Genomic DNA, 20,094 nt, shown 5'->3' with positions numbered 1-20,094 from the left:
TTAGGCAACTTGGAAGAGGTAGGCTTGCCTTAGGAGCTCAAGGGAATACACCAAATCAGTCAGTACAAGGAGATATGGGATGGACATCATTTGAGGGCAGGGAAGCTAGCAGCAAGATAAAATTTGAGAAGCCATTGAGAGAAATGGGGGAGGAACGTTGGGCTAGGAAGGTATTCAGCTACTTGTACATGAAATATGTCGATACAAAATGGAGGAAGCGAACCAGAAAATCGACTGGTAAATATTTGAAAAATAGGAGGGGGACTAAACCAAAAAGAAATATCGGTTAAGGAGAAGGTGAAGGAAGCTGAGACCGACATAAGGAGAATTGGCATGACTAAGAAGTCTATCGAACTTTTTAAGCAGGAAATTGCCAATGAAAGGATCTATGATAATACTCGGGGTAGTTATCTACTGTTTGAGGCCAGGATGAAAGCATTGCGAACCAAGACATATCGGGTCAAATAGGAAGGGATAGACGTGGTACGCAGTACGTGTGAAGATGAAGAAGAAACTGCCGAACACTTGATAATGTTCTGTAAAGGGCTTCACCCTATAGTTCAGGATGATGGCGCAGAGCTTTTCAAAGCACTGGGGCTTAGGGACAGAGAGGGCGAAATTGCTAAATTCCTGGTTGTGTTATTCACTGAATCTTTGCTATGTGCAAAAGTACCTAGTGATTGGAGGATGGCTCGAGGTTCCCAGTCTTTAAGAAAGGCGATCGATCGTTAATACAGAATTACCGCCCCATATCACTGACGTCATGATGCTGCAAAATTTTCGAGCACATAATCGCAAGTCGCATTAATGAATTCTTAGAAGAAAAGTCGATACTAACCACTTGTCAACATGGCTTCAGAAAAGGCTGCTCGACTATCACACAATTAGTTATAGTAATCGATTCATTTGCTAAAGCTTTGGATGCTAACGGTCAAATTGATGCTGTATTTTTGGATTTTAGTAAAGCTTTCGATAGGGTCATTCACGAAAAATCAATTCTAAAGCTAAGAAACATTAAGCTTCCTGATATCTTGATTTCCTGGATCGCAGACTATCTGAATAACCGTAAACAGTATGTTTCAGTTGATGGACACAACTCGGGCTGTCTACCAGTTACTTCAGGTGTGCCCCAGGGCAGTGTCTTGGGTCCATTACTCTTTCTTTTATATATTAATGACATTGTCACCGTCGTCACACCTGGAACACAAATAAGACTGTTTGCAGACGACTGCGTTGTGTTTCGTACAATTAAATCTGTGGATGAACAGAAGGAACTAGATTTCAGCTTGAATAACATATCCTTGTGGTGCGAAAAATGAGGTATGGCTGCAAATACTGACAAAACAGCCTCTCTTCGCATAACGCATAAAAGGAATCCCCTCGATCAGGTGTACAAAATGGGGTCTGTCCCATTAAAACAAGTTGATAGCTACAAATACCTTGGCGTAACCTTCACTGCCAATTTATCTTGGAACCTTCATGTAGAGAACACATGCTCTGCTGCATTCCGCAAACTAGCTTACCTGCGACACAAACTTAGAAATTCTCCTTCAAACGTTAAGTTACTCGCCTACCTAGCATACATCCGCCCAAAACTAGAATATGCCTGCGTAGCATGGGACCCGTATACTAAGCTCAATATCAACAAACTTGAGAGAATACAAAGAAAGTCGGTTCGTTTTATTTATTCTAAAAAGAAACGTTCGGACTCCCCGTCACAGCTAATGTTGGCTAATGAGATTCCTTCTCTTGAATCAAGAAGATAGAAGTACCGCTTTGATTTTTTACATAATTTAATTGACCACAAGTTCACCCTCAACTCTTCGCTTTATGTAAGCCCTCTTTCCACCAGACGAACACGGCACCATCACTCTGATGCATTAACACCTATCTATGCTAGGACAGACACATATAAGTTTTCCTTTTTTCCACGGACTATTTCAGAATGGAATTCTCTGCCCGCACCATACAACTTGTGACGATGGGTGACATGTACTTTTCTGTACCTTTTTTATGTGCATACTATCACAATTTTGTTAAGTTCTTTCGAATATATTTGTATGGGCAATTAAATATTAGTGTATATATATATATATATATATATATATATGTGTGTGTGTGTGTGTGTGTGTATATGTATATATGTGTATGTATGTATGTATGTATGTATGTATGTATGTATGTATACGTGTGAATATTGTGTATATATATATGTGTATATATGGGATATGTGTATGTATATGAATATAGATTTGTATGTTTATTTGTGTAAGTATATACTTATGTATGCTTTAGTTTTGTGTACAATTACGTATGCCCGTCCTGCAAGGACCACGTCGTGGTCTGCAGTACGTTCTAAATAAAAAATAAATAAAAAAAATAGACTTTAAGCGGGTAGAATTAACTAGAAGGAGGTTATCTGATTTGTGGCAAAAGTGAAAGCACGAGTGAAATTTAAACTTTTCACTGCAAAGCACGAATCCTCAACCTCACTATTTAAAGGAAAAAAAAATCTAGTTTTTGGTTCATTAAGTTTAGAAAATTGAAATTGCTCCAGCCACAGTTCAAATAGAGTCCGACGTTTCGAGACCGACTCGGTCCCTTCCTCAGGGGGTGACTGTCTTGGTCATGGAAGTGTCGTCGCGTCGTGTTCTCTCACCACGGCTCCCGCTTTCCCTTTCCACCACGTTTCGGAGACCGTGAACGTACACCGAAGGCATTGTTCCCAGCGAGCGGTTCACGTTGGCAGGCGTATGCTGAATGTGCCAAGACTCGAGCAAGAGCCTCTTTCCCAAATTCCGTTCTGTTTCAATAACAGAAGCGCCGTCTAAGTCAATTTTATGGTCGTGCTTCTCGCAGTGCTCCGCCAGAGCGCTACGTTGCACTTCCATCTTCCTGACGTCGTTCTTGTGTTGGCGCATTCTTTCCGGGAAACACTTGCTCTCGCCTATGTAGCAGGCTGGACACCCAGAACACGACACTTTGTAGACAACGCCCGGGTGTAGCTCCCTCGGAGGTCGGTCTTTCGGCCGCGGTAGCAAGCGAGCGAGCGTCGAAACAGGTTTATGGATTACCGTGACCGCGGCTTTTCCTAGGACTCTCGAGAGCTGTTCACTTATGCCCGGCAAATATGGAATGGCGACGCGGTTGTTTGGCGCCTTCGTTTTTCTCGTGTGCGGTGGTGTGGCCAGGGCGGAAAGGGGGTCGGGCGGTGTGTCGCTTCCAGGTGTCTTTCCGCGGTGCGGTGGTTGACGTCTCGACAAACGGCGTGACGCCCGGCGGATGAACGCTTCTGTGTAGCCATTCCTTCGTAGCTCGGCGACAATCCTCTTTTTTCTTCTTTCTTCCTCTCACCCTCCGACGTGCAGATTACTCGTGCGCGTGAAAGGAGTGCCGAAACCACTGAAGCTTTGTGGGCAGTTGGATGACAGGACGCAAAATGCAAATACCTGCCGGTGTGAGTTGGCTTTCTATACACCGAAAAAGTCATGCGCTCGCCTTGCCGTCTGACTAAAACATCGAGAAACGGAAGCGCCCCGTCTCGCTCTCGTTCCACCGTGAACTGTATCGCTTGGTCGATGGAGTTTAGATGTTCGAGGAAGCTGTCTACTGCTGCCTTCTTTATTATGCAAAAACAGTCATCCACGTACCTCACAAATACTTTCGGCCTGTCAATAAAGGAGCCCAGTGCCGTCTCTTCTATGTGTTCCATTGTGAGGTTCGCAGCCGTAACGGAGATCGCCGCTCCCATCGCGGTCCCGCTGGCTTGTCTGTAGAAGCTCCCGTTGACGCTGAAATACGTCCCCTTGAGGCAGTATTCCAGTAGGCGACACAGTTCGTCGACGCCCAGGCAGGTTCTTTCATCCAAGAGCTCGTCTTGGTTCAACGCTGCTCGTGCGCTAGATACCGCTAGTGCTACGGGCACACTGGTGAACAGGGACACGACGTCGAACGAGACGAGGCACTCATCGCTGCTCACGGTCACATCTCTCATGCGCTCCAAGAAGTGGCTGGCGTCGCGTATGTGGGTCGGTGTTTGCCCCACGAGCGGCGCGAGAGTCCGGTGGAGATACTTGGACAGCGCCCGGAGTGGAGATGTTGTAAAATCCACGATAGGACGGAGCGGAACTGTGGGCTTGTGGGTCTTGGGAAGCCCGTAAAATCCTGGTGCAGAGCCGTTCCGGCAGATGAGCTGGAGGTATGTGTTTCTCGCCTTCGGGTGCGCTTTAAAGATATCCGCCAGGAGCTTGTTCATTTCCCTTTGGACACTTGGTGTGGGGTCCTTCGTCAGCTTTTCGTAGGCCGGACTGTCCAGCAGGTCTCGCACCTTGTCGTTGTATGCCTCCCTGTCGAGCAGGACCATTGCGTTCCCTTTGTCGGCCGGGAGGATGACCACTTTATCATCATTTCGGAGCGCATGGATCGCCTTACACTCCTCTCTCGACAGGTTGTGCTCACGGCGCTTTCCTATTTTTGAAAGTACGCCGATAGCCTTGAGGCGCACGTTCTCCCGAATGCCGCTGTCGAGTCGCCTTATGCCTTCCTCCGTAGCCGCGATGATCTTCGGCAGTGACGGACGTGTCGTGGTCGTGTTGAAGTAGTGTCCCTTTGCCAGCACGCTGTGCTCAGTCGGGGAGAGTTGTTTGGAGTACAGATTGACGACGAAATTCTCGTTGTCAGGACTGTAGTGGTGTTTTTCTCCTTGAAGCGTCGCAAGCTTACTATTGTGGGTCGCTTGTTGTTTCTGCGCAGTTGTTGCAGCCACATTTCGTGCGAACTCCTCCAGTGACGGAAAGATGTCGGGCAGTCGATGTTGAAGTTGCCGTCGTAGAAAGAACAGGTCTAATTCCTTCTTCTTGATGACGCTGTCGCACTCATGGATTCGGGCGTTTAGTAGCCGCCGTTCGGCTTATGCGATGATCTTGTTGCCCTCCGCCGTGTGCACCAGGCGCTTGAGCTGAAGGCTTCGTGGTATCACGTTCCTCTCCCGACAGGTCCTCGTGAAGTCGAGATGGTTGCGGTAGGTCGTGACGCCGCGTGCTACGTCCACGTACCGCTTTGCGAGGAGCGCTGCTTCCTGACCGAAGTCACTGCGTAATGACTTAAACGTAAACATTTTGACAGCAATCTGTCTGGCTGGGTAGAAAAGTTTAGAAAATTGAAATTGCTCCAGCCACAGTTCAAATAGAGTCCGACGTTTCGAGACCGACTCGGTCCCTTCCTCAGGGGGTGACTGTCTTGGTCATGGAAGTGTCGTCGCGTCGTGTTCTCTCACCACGGCTCCGGCTTTCCCTTTCTACCACGTTTCGGAGACCGTGAACATACACCGAAGGCATTGTTCCCAGCGAGCGGTTCACGTTGGCAGGCGTATGCTGAATGTGCCAAGACTCGAGCAAGAGCCTCTTTCCCAAATTCCGTTCTGTTTCAATAACAGAAGCGCCGTCTAAGTCAATTTTATGGTCGTGCTTCTCGCAGTGCTCCGCCAGAGCGCTACGTCGCACTTCCATCTTCCTGACGTCGTTCTTGGGTTGGCGCATTCTTTCCGGGAAACACTTGCTCTCGCCTATGTAGCAGGCTGGACACCCAGAACACGACACAATAGGCCCGTTTACATTGACCCGACGAGGGTGCGTTGAGTCGAAATAAACAGGTTTTCCGGACTCGCCCTCCCCATGTATAAGCGGACGCGTCGGGGCGGAGAGTCGTCGCGGCGAGTCCCGTCGACCCGGAGACAGGGGGTAGGTTCACCGAACTCGCCACGCTCAGAAAGGGCATGTATAACCGGTCGCGCTGAGTTGACGGCTCGTGACCTCTCCCGCCCGTCGCGGTCTCCGCTTCCCCTGTCCCCATCACTCCGATGTTGCTCTTTCTCTGTCGGCCGGTACGCGCGCGCTAGGCACGATGACATCCACGCGGGCTTCACGCACCATGTGGACAGATGATGAAATAACGACGTTGCTAGCTTTAGTCAAGGAGAAAAAAATGAGTGATTTGCTCGATAGCAAGCATAAAAGAACGAGGACATCGTTCTGTTGTGCAGTAAATGCAGATCGCTTTTACGTTTAAATATTGCTTGGCACGTCCTACAAGAGCTTGTTGGTTATCGTTCTCACGGCCGGCTATTTTGCTCTGCCCGTAGCAGGAAATCGGCTTGTGCGCCAGAAATCTCAAATACGTGCACATGAACGCTTTAATAAAGTTTCTGGTTACCTTGCCATCAGAATACATTTGCGTAAATTCACAGAATTGTCTACTAATGCGCAACATTCCAACATCGACTGCCCGACATCTTTCCGTCACTGGAGGAGTTCGCACGAAATGTGGCTGCAACAACTGCGCAGAAACAACAAGCGACCCACAATAGTAAGCTTGCGACGCTTCAAGGAGAAAACACCACTACAGTCCTGACAACGAGAATTTCGTCGTCAATCTGTCCTCCAAACAACTCTCCCCGACTGAGCACAGCGTGCTGGCAAAGGGACACAACTTCAACACGACCACGACACGTCCGTCACTGCCGAAGATCATCGCGGCTACGGAGGAAGGCATAAGGCGACTCGACAGCAGCATTCGGGAGAACGTGCGCCTCAAGGCTATCGGCGTACTTTCAAAAATAGGAAAGCGCCGTGAGCACAACCTGTCGAGAGAGGAGTGTAAGGCGATCCATGCGCTCCGAAATGATGATAAGGTGGTCATCCTCCCGGACGACAAAGGGAACGCAATGGTCCTGCTCGACAGGGAGGCATACAACGACAAGGTGCGAGACCTGCTGGACAGTCCGGCCTACGAAAAGCTGACGAAGGACCCCACACCAAGTGTCCAAAGGGAAATGAACAAGCTCCTGGCGGATATCTTTAAAGCGCACCCGAAGGCGAGAAACACATACCTCCAGCTCATCTGCCGGAACGGCTCTGCACCAGGATTTTACGGGCTTCCCAAGACCCACAAGCCCACAGTTCCGCTCCGTCCTATCGTGGATTTTACAACATCTCCACTCCGGGCGCTGTCCAAGTATCTCCACCGGACTCTCGCGCCGCTCGTGGGGCAAACACCGACCCACATACGCGACGCCAGCCACTTCTTGGAGCGCATGAGAGATGTGACCGTGAGCAGCGATGAGTGCCTCGTCTCGTTCGACGTCGTGTCCCTGTTCACCAGTGTGCCCGTAGCACTAGGGGTATCTAGCGCACGAGCAGCGTTGAACCAAGACGAGCTCTTGGATGAAAGAACCTGCCTGGGCGTCGACGAACTGTGTCGCCTACTGGAATACTGCCTCAAGGGGACGTATTTCAGCGTCAACGGGAGCTTCTACAGACAAGCCAGCGGGACCGCGATGGGAGCGGCGATCTCCGTTACGGCTGCGAACCTCACAATGGAACACATAGAAGAGACGGCACTGGGCTCCTTTATTGACAGGCCGAAAGTATTTGTGAGGTACGTGGATGACTGTTTTTGCATAATAAAGAAGGCAGCAGTAGACAGCTTCCTCGAACATCTAAACTCCATCGACCAAGCAATACAGTTCACGGTGGAACGAGAGCGAGACGGGGCGCTTCCGTTTCTCGATGTTTTAGTCAGACGGCAGGGCGAGCGCATGACTTTTTCGGTGTATAGAAAGCCAACTCACACCGGCAGGTATTTGCATTTTGCGTCCTGTCATCCAACTGCCCACAAAGCTTCAGTGGTTTCGGCACTCCTTTCACGCGCACGAGTAATCTGCACGTCGGAGGGTGAGAGGAAGAAAGAAGAAAAAAGAGGATTGTCGCCGAGCTACGAAGGAATGGCTACACAGAAGCGTTCATCCGCCGGGCGTCACGCCGTTTGTCGAGACGACAACCACCGCACCGCGGAAAGACACCTGCAAACGACACACCGCCCGACCCCCTTTCCGCCCTGGCCACACCACCGCACACGAGAAAAACGAAGGCGCCAAACAACCGCGTCGCCATTCCATATGTGCCGGGCATAAGTGAACAGCTCTCGAGAGTCCTAGGAAAAGCCGCGGTCACGGTAATCCATAAACCTGTTTCGACGCTCGCTCGCTTGCTACCGCGGCCGAAAGACCGACCTCCGAGGGAGCTACACCCGGGCGTTGTCTACAAAGTGTCGTGTTCTGGGTGTCCAGCCTGCTACATAGGCGAGAGCAAGTGTTTCCCGGAAAGAATGCGCCAACACAAGAACGACGTCAGGAAGATGGAAGTGCAACGTAGCGCTCTGGCGGAGCACTGCGAGAAGCACGACCATAAAATTGACTTAGACGGCGCTTCTGTTATTGAAACAGAACGGAATTTGGGAAAGAGGCTCTTGCTCGAGTCTTGGCACATTCAGCATACGCCTGCCAACGTGAACCGCTCGCTGGGAACAATGCCTTCGGTGTACGTTCACGGTCTCCGAAACGTGGTGGAAAGGGAAAGCCGGAGCCGTGGTGAGAGAACACGACGCGACGACACTTCCATGACTAAGACAGTCACCACCTGAGGAAGGGACCGACTCGGTCTCGAAACGTCGGACTCTATTTGAACTGTGGCTGGAGCAATTTCAATTTTCTAAACTTTTCTACCCAGCCAGACAGATTGCTGTCAAAATGTTTACGTTTTGGTTCATTAAGTATTACGGCTCGGTGGCGCTAGCCACCGCCCGATCTAAACGGTACAGCGATATCCATCCATCCATCCATCCATCCATCCATCCATCCATCCATCCATCCATCCATCCATCCATACATCCATCCATCCATCCAAGCAGACTTACGACAAGGGAGATGAGGAAGTGAGGGTGAGGAGGGAGAAAAGAGCCAGGGAAGACGGGTTTAGCCTAGCATACACGTATTTTGCCGTTTTTTGCGCTTTCTGAGAACCACGGGCCCATGTGAACGCCTTCAATTTTTGTACCACCGTGGCGTACGCGTCAGCCCCTATAGTGACAATTTTATCGTGTCTTTGCCGTTTTCTTCTCGCCCTCTCTCTCTCTCTCTCATCTTTACAACCCCCTTTATTATTTCTTCAACGTAGGGTACCCATCCGGCCATGTGACTGGTTAACATACCTGCCTTGTTTGTTGTTGTTCTTCCTTCCTTCCATGACAATAAGGTGAAAAAGTGAGCGAATTGAGGGTGTGGATGAAAGCAGAAGGTGGCCACTAGGTTCACTGTTTTCAGTCTTCGCAGTACCATGGCGTATTCTCCTCCTCCCATTTTTTCTTCCGTGTGTAAGCCTGATTTACAAGTATTCATTTTATAGCATAGGAACACCAGGTAATATTACGCAGTGTACCTTGCTTTTGAAAGCGTCCTGTCGCTTTTATGGCACTTTAACCCGTTCATCAAGCTCACTGCCCCGTGTGCCCTGTTGTCACTTTCCGTGACTGATGGTGAGGAACTAAATGTATTCTTACTCGCAAGAACCGGTGTGGGATTTCATACAAACAGACTAAGCGAAATAAAGGTTCTTTCTTGAATTTTCTAGAGGTTCGTAACCACATATTTGCCCGCACCATGGGTACTACTGCAGTAATCGGAGACAGCACTCTTCTTCTCTACCTTTGACGAGATATTGGTCATTGAAACTAACTCGGTGATATAACTCGTGGTTTGCAATGCTATCAACCAGTAGTTATTTTAAAGTGATAGAACAATAATATACAACAATACTTGCTCGACAATACAAGAAAGGCGCCGTCGAAAGCGAGGGAGGTTCAGCTGGAGCGTGATGTGTCGTGTAATTTGGAAGCCATTTTACGGAACTGGCGGATACAAGAGCAGGGCCACGCCCAACTGCCAGCATTTTGTCAAGTTTGGGAGCGGACGTGACGAACGGGTTGAGAACCACAGTGAACACCCCGCAGCACTCATATACTCGCCAACTGAATGAAAACATCGGACGAGGTCAGAAGGTATTCGACAAAATAAAAAAATGCAACCCCGCAAGCACAAATAAGACAGGCGGCAAACAGTTACAAAGCATAGACAGCCAACGGCTAAATGGAGCAAAAGATCTCTATTTTAGAGTAATATATTGTGCTCAATAAAGAGGTATATCAGAGGGCTGAGCACCCTTAGCTATGTGGCTAGAGAATGAATACGTGCTTTGCATTTGACAGAAAAAGGTACATCATGGGAAGTTAAAAATAAATCGAAGCACGTGCCTCACTTAATTGCTCCTTGAAATATCCTCTCTCATTCTCTTTTATTCGACCACTTGAGGCTTTATACCTCAATCATGAATAGCGTTGGAGGCAATTTAAGCCCCACGTCTCCTGTTTTTCGGTGATCGCTTGGTTCACCACGTGCTTCTGAAATACTTGGATAATTATGCATACATGTAACCCTGTTTTGCAATGCCTTGAAAGCAGTAAAAAAGGAGGTATGCGCACTTCTATAGTCTCACTAAATAGGAGCGTCTTAATAGACATCCCACTGATATTCGAGAAGCCGATTGGTAAGTTAAAAGTGCATGGCACTTGGGGGCTATATGGCCTAGAAAAATAAATGTTGACTTTTGTTCTCCTGGCAGTTTGCTGCAAAACTAAGTCTATTCTGGAAGTATGGTTACATGTCTTTCCGTGATGAAGTTATCAGCAATGGTGCCTGTAGGAGTATTTTAGGAATGGAGACCCATTCCTGGAAGAAGTACTGCATCGTAATTCAAAGTGCAGGCCGGCCGGGGTCATCCGCAGTGGTGGAGCTGTTACGGTGAACGTCTGCTGGTCGCGGGTTCGATTCCAGCCGCGGAAGTTTCATTTAAATAGCGGCGATATAATAGAGGCTTGTGTACTGTGCAATGTCAGTGCACATTAAACAACACCAGACGGACTAAATTTCTGAAGCCTTCCACTATCCCTCGTGATCCTATCGTGGTTTTTGGAGGGATAAACCCTAGATAGTATAATAATATATTATGACGTACAGACCTAAAGGAATAGAAAGAAAACTTTCACAACCTCCTCGCACTGACATGCGGGTCGGCTTCCCTGAAGGACTGGTAAAAAAACTTGTACGTCATGGCTAGCCAGAAATGCATAAATTTGTCTTGTTTGTCTTAGCGTGCTCAAACCTGCCTGCAAGGGCTTGTCCTAAGCCGTTGTAACGTAAAAACTGACATGGTTGCAAAATAGGTTTGCCTCTGTGTGCTAGGTGCATAATGCTAAAATGATGTGGTCCCAAAGTGTCAGCCATTAGGGGATGGCATAGAGCCGCGTATGCCCGGCCGTTTGTCTCCCTTTACACGCGCAACTCGACACGATGTCTCTGCCCCTCCCTTCGCCAATAACTCTCTCTTTCTATTCCCTTCTTGTGCCATTCCATTATTCTGTGTGTTATGGTCGAGGTGTCCTCACCTTAGCGACAGTCACCATCAACAGCTTCCCCGTTTTCTCTTCCTATCAATAATCACCATCTCTCTCACTGTGATGAACGCGAGTCGCGGCAGTGAGTGTCACACTTTAAAACGCCACCGTAAATATAACACAGAAGTTGTCATGCATATGACAGTGAAGTTTATTGAGCCTAGTTTCGCGTAAACCGTCTCACGATCTTCTTGTCTTGTTGGTATGACCACTGTTTCTTTAACAAGTACTTGTGGATTTCTCGACTTGTACATTGTACTACATAGTTTTTCGGGTCATCTCGCATATAACTTTTGACAGGAGCTGGCTCTGCACTGAGCTGGCCGGATTTCACAATGAAGGCACAGCCCTCAGGCAGCAACGAATGTCTAAAGTGCTTGTCGAAACGTTCGCTTGGCGATACAGTATGTTTCTCATCTCTGCTAGGCCCCGCTGTGGCGGTCTTGTGGCTAAGCTACTCGGCGGCTGACTCGCAAGCCGCGGGATCGAATCCAGGCTGTGGCGGCTGCATTTCCGATGGAGATGGAAATGTTGCAGGCCCGTGTGCTCAGATTTGGGGGCACGTTAAAGAACCCCATGTGGCCGAAATTTCCGGAGCCCTCCACTACGACGTGCCTCATTTATATGGCGGTTTTGGGACGATAAACCCCACATATCCATCAATCAATCATCTCTGCTAGCTTCTGTATTCTGCTCTTCTTACATTTCTAACCTCAGATAGATGAGTAGCACGCATTTATAGTTTAATTTACCTAATTAGATGTTTGCATGCTACACTCAAGCAACGAGTGATGGTGATTCTCATGTTTCATTCTTAGACATAAACATCAGTAGTGGTCGAACATAAATCGATCGAACTCAATGCATTGGACGTCATGGATGACTGATGGTGGCCTAAAACACCATGATAAAAAAAAACCACGGCTTAGTGATGTGCAGATATAACAGCTAGGTCACAATTAAGCCACGTCACACATTCATACGGAGATGAACTGGTATGAATAATAAATGCAAAGACAACTTATCACGTACTACTGTTCCCACGTAACATTCGACTATTAATTTATAGTTATACTACTCAACAAGGCCCACTTTTGTGAAAGCTTCATTTAAGACCCACAGAGGCGAAATATCTGATCGTCCAGAAATCCTAAAATAAATTGGCGTACAGGTGCAAATAAAATAAACTGGTGCAAAATTGCAAGTTGACCAGAAATATCTAAATATAAATATTATCAGCAGAACACTCACGGAAATATTTCTAAAAAGGGGGCTTTATAGCTGCACTGCAAAACAAAGCACTGTCATTACAACTCGCTGAAAATGACATACGAACGCATGATGGCGGGTCATTGCCTTCATCACCGGATTGATGTGGTGACCATTTTCATTGCTCTATTCAATAAAACAACGCAGCTTGAATCTGAGGTTTCATCACATAGCCTCACGAAATTTTTCCTATTTTTTTTCATGCAGGTTTATAAAAGACATGGGCCGAGGACCGGTAGCTTTGTTTCTTATTTGCTGCGGTAAGCTGATGTTCTTTTTAGGTTATTTCTGTAACTTTTTAATTAAACAGAGTGGCCCCGCCGCGGTGGTCTAGTGGCTAAGGTACTCGGCTGCTGACCCGCAGGTCGCGGGATCGAACCCCGGCTGCGGCGGCTGCATTTCCGATGGAGGCGGAAATGTTGTAGGCCCGTGTGCTCAGAGATGGGTGCACGGTAAAGAACCTCAGGTGGTCGAAATTTCCGGAGCCCTCCACTACGGCGTGTCTCATAATCTTATGGTGGTTTTGGGACGTTAAACCCCACATATCAATCAATCAATTAAACAGAGTGCAAAAATTCTACTTAAAAGTACTTACTCATTCGATTGTTTGCTGCGCTTTGTGAGTGCTACTTCACGCATATTATTTCCTTGTTCGCTCTAACGGGCATGCACAGCAGACACTACATTCATAGAGGGGGGTCTCGTTCAGGCAGACTGGAGGCCTCTCGGCAGTACGTGAGTGATTATTGGTCAACTGCCAACTCATGAGAAGATCACACACTTCACGACACACTTCACGAGGAAGAAAGGTAGCCTTCCACAGTAACCTTCATGTTTTTGGAGGCGCTAATACTCGCAAGTTCAAATGCTCATATACCCATAAAACAGATGAAAAGATGACCAGGCCGCCATGGCTTAGTTGCTCAAACATTGGAAACGTTTTTCTACGGTCGCAGCTATGGTCTCTGCAAACGACAATATATCTTTTCGTCCACAGACGGACAGACCTGAATTTCTGCATTCAAGTACCAAAGACATCGTTCTTTAACTGAGCTTGATCTTCGACATTGCAGCCCTTGTTGCCTTGACGCTGGTCAACCGTACAGCAGCCCGAGACGCTGACGCTACGGAATCTGCTGAGATAGAATTCGAGCATACGCCAAGTGACGCCGAATGGGAAGCCATCAAGGCGCAGATGAGATATTGGCAGCAGCTGGCCGATCAGGAACCTGCCAGATAGGCTGATAATGATCGAGGAATCTCGAGCGTATGTTTTCTTCCTCCTTCACATCCGGCACCGAGCTAACCATGAAGAACAGCGTTAATGGTAGAGAACGTGCACCTTTCGCACAACTGCCAAAGATTTATTTCTTGAAATGTCTGAGAATGTTGCATCAACAATAAAGCTTTACCGCTACACAAAGCTATATGTCCTAGTGTGTTATTTACGTGTTTTTAAATGAAAAAAAAAATTGCCCACTAATCTACGTGCTTTGCTGCAGATATCATCGAATGTCAATTGTATTTTGCTGGCCGTACTACATGAGTCCTGGTCGCATACGCAGCCACCCGAGATGCTGTTGTCGTACCATTTCCGTACTTCCAGGTGGCATCACATATCGCCGGCAGGGGGCTTTTTTGTGCAAAGCGTCGCATTTTCAGCGCAGTGTAAGGAACACTACTGTCCTAATTATGTATCAATAGACTTTATGGTAAACGATCACGCCGCCTAATACTTGCGCATTCACGCGGCGCCTCAGATATGCGTAATATTTGCTTTTTGATCAAAAATGTTCACGTGTATGAAGGCCGCCACCAGCGAAGGGTGATTGGGCGTTCAGCAAGTCTTAAACTTCGGCAGACTGGCTGAATTGTCTGACAGAGAGACAGACAGGCAGACAGACCAAGATTTCTGTGTTCAACTATCCCCAAAAAGGCCATCGACTTTGAAACGTAACTATGTTGTTCATTCTGAATAAACGGTATCTCAAGCTCGATTTCCACTCAGAATACTAGTGTTCTATAGATAAAAAAGGTCGGCTGTGTCCGCACTGGCTGCAGCCAAGTTTCACAAAGCAATATATTTGGTGGTTTGTTTCTATACAGCGCAGAATGACACCACAGTGAATTATGGAACATGAGACACACGAAGTGCTGTGTATCTTTTGGGCTTTTTTGTCTGTGGTGTCGTTCCACGCTCTAAATATCTTTGAAATTTATCCAGGCTGTCTCGCAAAGCAACCAGTGCAAAGGAGGAACAACATCATGCTCGTGGTTCTGTGCGGTGCAATACGTGTTATAGCGGCATACGAGTAAAAAGTAGTAAGTATCCAGATAACAACTGTGAGGTGTAAAGAGAAATGCGAGAAAGAAAGAAAAACGAAGTCGATGTACCTGCTGAAGGCACTGCACGACGTGATCCGTGTAAGAAGTTGTGGTATTTAAATGATGGCATCACCTCAGAGATACCACAGGAAGATATCATTGGTTCAGTATCGTACTAGAAAGCCGTTGAGTGCCTTCTAAACAAAGTGTAGAGTGCGCTTCTAGAAAAGCAGAAGCCCATTATTAAAATACAATATCAATTATATCACTGTACTAATCAATTCTATCACTGTACGTGTTCTCGTCACCGTTTATATATAGATCTGTTTTTTCCAATAAAGTCCCAGTTGTTAGTGTCCGCTGTGTCCAGGTTGTCTTCCTTTTGTACTTCAACTTTTCGCGTCTATTCTGCAGTTGGCAGAATGTATAGATGGCGTCTATTTTTGCAGTTCGCAGAAAGGAAGCTGCACTGGAGTTTTGCATGTAAGCGAGGTGTCCATTTTTCTGGTGGAAGATGAACAGCCGTACGTGCTGCCAACACAAATGTTGAGGTACCGTAACAATTGTATCACATGAGTAGCTTTTTCACCTTTGAGCAGATGGTCTGCGTAAATCGCGGCACTCACTCTCCCCGAAATCAGAGCAAAAAAAATCAAGAGGGACGAACACGAGCCGCACGTGTGACTCCGGTGAGCGTTTGAGAAGAAAGAAGTGCGGTGTGGAGGGATGCACAACAAGCGCAAACCGGCCATCTCAAGTTTACACTTCACACGGGTGTAACTGGCAGCTAATACTGTGAAGCTTGTTTGAGAGAACTAAGTTTCAAATTTTCAAAACGCAATGTTAAACACTCTACAAATTATTATTCTCTCGTTCTATTTTCTTGATTGCTACAGTAAACGGGCCCACACTCTTAAAAAAGTTAGTAAAAATGTAGCAACTGCAAGCAAATAGGTAGTAACTGCCGCAGTTACCACCTTTCTTGGACCGTTGCTACCCTTCTGCTACCTGTTTACTAGCTATGTTAGTAAACAGTTACTAGCTGCAACCGTTACTAACTTTTTGCGACCTGTTTACTACCTACATTAGCAAACGTTTAGTAACAGGAATGAAAGAGGTAGTAACTGCAGCCGTGACTACCTTTCTTGCCCTATTAATACCATTTTGCTACCCGGCTGTGGACTATCTAATCCAAAATAGTGTGTGATTCCTATTCTGATAATTTATGAGAAGAATCGTCCCGACGTATATCATTAAACAAAAAATGACGCAGAAGATATTTATAGATCGAGAGAATATATTTTGTTTTAAATTACGCAACCGAGATATATAAAGGTCATTCTGATATTGTCGAAATGAAGTACAAGTTAACGAACCACAAGCAAGCGCTACACGTGTTGTAATAAACAATTAGAAAAACTTAGTAAATTGCAGGAAATATTAACAAGATCGGTGAATTAAAATACCCAGACGGTCACGAATAATTCACTGCAGCGTCTTCAAATATTATCATTGTTTTGGTGCGTCAAACACCAAAAACGATTATTACCTTTTAAACACTGATATATTAGCCGTGTCAAGCATTCAAATGCACTGAGAAAAAGTTCGGTACATTGTTTCGGCTACTGTACATAATGTTTTTGCGGCCATATTATAATAAATAAATATGACTTATTATTTTATAAGTAAGCCTGAATAAACGTCTTGCGCCCCGTCACCAAACACACGTAACCAGGTCGTGTACTATAGTGCTACAGATTAAAATTTGTTGTAATTCGTCCTGAAAGACAAATGATCCCCTGTGCCAAACATGCCCCTACAAAGTAGGGGCTACATATACTTCACGATTACTGCATACTACAGGTATGCGTAAAAAACAGTAAGCATGTTAGGGGTACCTTTTATTCGCGGTCATGGCACACCACGCTTCATTACCCGAAGTTGTCTAGTATTGAGACATTCATTAACATGAGCAGTGGAGAAATAATATGTCAAAATGAATAAACAAGGAAGGTAGTATCGGTTACTACTTGTTTTCTTGTTACCTTTAAAACTTCCTACTACCCATGGGTGATAATGGCTACGGTAGTAACAGTTACTAAATGCTGGTAGTAACAGCAAAGGTAGTAACTGTTACCTCCCTCGCCGTTACTAACTGCGCTTACTACCAGGGTTGTAATATATGTGACAAAGCGTCACTACCCCAAAGTTAGCAAGTACTACCACCATTTTTCTAAGGGTGCAGGCGCCTTTTCACCCGTTCGGTGGTCGTCAACTCGTCATGGTTCCTCCACGTTACCTCCTGCACGTGCAACTGTCGGCTTGCTAAAAAATAGAAAAAAAAAAAGACCGACCAGACAAGTGAGATTTTGATCATTCCACACCCGCACTCCTCCCCACACGTGGGTCGACCGCACCACGGTCAACAGCCTGAGGCGAAAAAGGGCCCAATCTTTGAAAGACGTGGCTATTCTGCAATGTCTTCGTGTATAACTGCTACCACGATGCGTCCAATCCGCATGTTTACTACACTTTCAATAAAAAATAATAAAACATTCTGCAGACCCCACGCACCTGGGAATCTCACGTTATACGAAGCAGTCGGAGGTAAGGTGACCGTGTTGCTATTTTATTGTGTGACACGTCATAAAATGACGTTAAACATATGTGCAAACGTTGCTCGCACAGACATACGTTGAAGAGTTGCAGATGTTTATATAACCAGTTGTTTGCACTTGCGCAACGATGCCAACTGAAAAATACGTATTAGCAACACCAGAAGCTGATGTGAAGCGCTGATGCTCGCGGGGATCCTGAACACTGCCACATGAATGAACTTCAGCGCATGGCAAGTAACCACAATTGACGTTAACCCGACGTGACGGATATACGAAAGGAGCCCATGTGTAATGATTACAAAATTGGGTAGGCAGCATTGCAACCACTGTTGAAGTTTCCCGAACATTAACGTCTATTTGAAAAGTAGTTCCGAGAACCTGCGTAGCTCTGTGGTAAAATGCGTCATTGCCACGCAGAATGCTTGGGTTGGATTCCAGCTGGGACTCTGACATTTTTTCTTTGCATTCGTCGGGTCGACGCTACTGATGTCAAGAATTTCTTAACGCTCACACGTTAAAATTGCCCATTGTGTGTTCTCATCGTTCCTGGGTTGATATTAACCCCCGTATTCAGAAACGCTCCTCAACTCGAATTCCATCCTTTACTTGACTGAGTTGAGCACTGCGCCGCTGCTCGACTGAAATTGACGCTGCGATTCCCAAGAATCGCTGCAGAATATTGTCGATATGCAGTTGCTTGGTCTGCCAAGAGACGGCGCTCCCATCGACTTTTTCAAGTCGAGGAGAGCCCTTGAGTGAAGTAGCGTTTGTGAATACGGGGGTAAGTGTCATTCACCTGTGGTATATACCCACATACCAGCGGCACATACCGGCCCGTGGGTATGTGCCACTGTCTTGCGGGAAGTGTTTGATGACGTATGCGACGGGATAGCGACATTATTCATGATTTGACTAGCGCGCCATATTCGTTAAACCTTTTTAACCTCCTGTGCTAATTTTAGTTCACGCCAAGTTAAGGGGGTGACCACGAGAACACCCAAACGTAAGTACCTAGACAGACAGATAGAGATAGGTAAATACGCTCACAGTCACCGAAGTTCGCTAAACAAAATAACAATAATAATATACAGACACTTCCTCTCAATGCACAGAATTTTCACTGGTATAAACAACAAATGAACGATAAATTTGCTAATATCAGTTGGCAAAATGTTTTCGCATCAACGAAGAAAATACACATTCCACACTTGACTGCTACACGCTAGTGTGTACCAGATAAATATTCCCGTATACGCTGTTCAGAAGCACGCGCACCGCTCAGTTAGTATCTGAAAACAGTTTCTTGCATATAGTTTTATGTAATACATTGCTGCTCTCCGGAGTGCTGTAACTGTATGCATGACATACTGTCCATACTGACAAATGCATCTTGCAGAAATATACCCGCAATAAAAACCGCAGAACACGCACACAAACACACACACACGCACACGTTTTGTGCGCTCGGCCTCTGCTGTTGATGTAGGTGTGAACATAAACCATCAGCTATACCTCATTGAGAGTGATAAATACTAGGTCAAATAAACATGTAGTGACTGCGGTTCAGTTGAACATTTTAACGCATGTCAAATAAAAATGTAGAGTTGGAGTGAATTGACTTTTTCCAACCTGATGTCAGTCAAATTTTCAATCAGTGCATTCATCATAAGATGCCGTTTATTTGATCGTCTTTTGAGTAAAAAAAAATCCGGTAAGTGGTCAATTGACATTCAAAGTTTATTTTTGTAAGGGTGGTGACATACGCGATACCAGATGCAGGCCTTCATCCGCCAAGAAAGTTTGAATAAACATATATAATAGCGTGAAAATATCGTAACCAGGTTTACGGACAATATGTTTTATTTGTATTTTGTACATTTGCTTCATATGTGGGGTTTAGCGTCCCAAAACCACCACATGATAATGAGAGACGCCGTAGCAAAGGGCTCCGGAAATTGTGACCACCTTGGGTTCTTTAACCTGCACCCAAATCTGAGTACACGGCCCTAACCCATTTCCATCTCCATTGGAAATGCAGCCGCCGCAGCCGGGATTTGAACCCGTGACCTGCGGGTTCGCAGCCGAGTACCTTAGCCACTAGACCACCGCGGCTGTATTTTGTACATTGATTTTTCTTTCATAGTTTTTCCTGGGCTGCAACACTTAGAAAAAGCGGTCATGGTTTTTATTTTGCACTCAAGTATTCGGGTTCATAAAGTAAACTTAGTAACAATTTACCTTAAGGCTCATCCCCATAAATATACGCTCGTTCTTCTGTTTCTTTAGCTTGTGCAAGTGACCTGTCTAAACTAGCTTGAATATGCCATAGGTTCATCGATTCAAGACTGGTGCCGAGACTAAAGTGACCGCGAATAGCCGTAAACACCACGTGCTCTCCAAAAGAACCCATTTATGTGTATAGCAAAGGCAGAACTTTTGCCATCAAGGAAACGCTTAGTCGCCGACAGATTTATCCGAAGGGTAGCGCGATCTGGGGATTATGCATATGTTATGAAGAATCTAATTGGCCGACGAATCG

This window comes from Rhipicephalus microplus, chromosome 2 (assembly GCF_043290135.1).
Source record: "Rhipicephalus microplus isolate Deutch F79 chromosome 2, USDA_Rmic, whole genome shotgun sequence".
NCBI classification, from domain to species: Eukaryota; Metazoa; Arthropoda; class Arachnida; order Ixodida; family Ixodidae; genus Rhipicephalus; species Rhipicephalus microplus.
The sequence above is the reverse complement of the archived record's forward strand: the minus strand, read 5'-3'. Positions refer to the sequence as shown.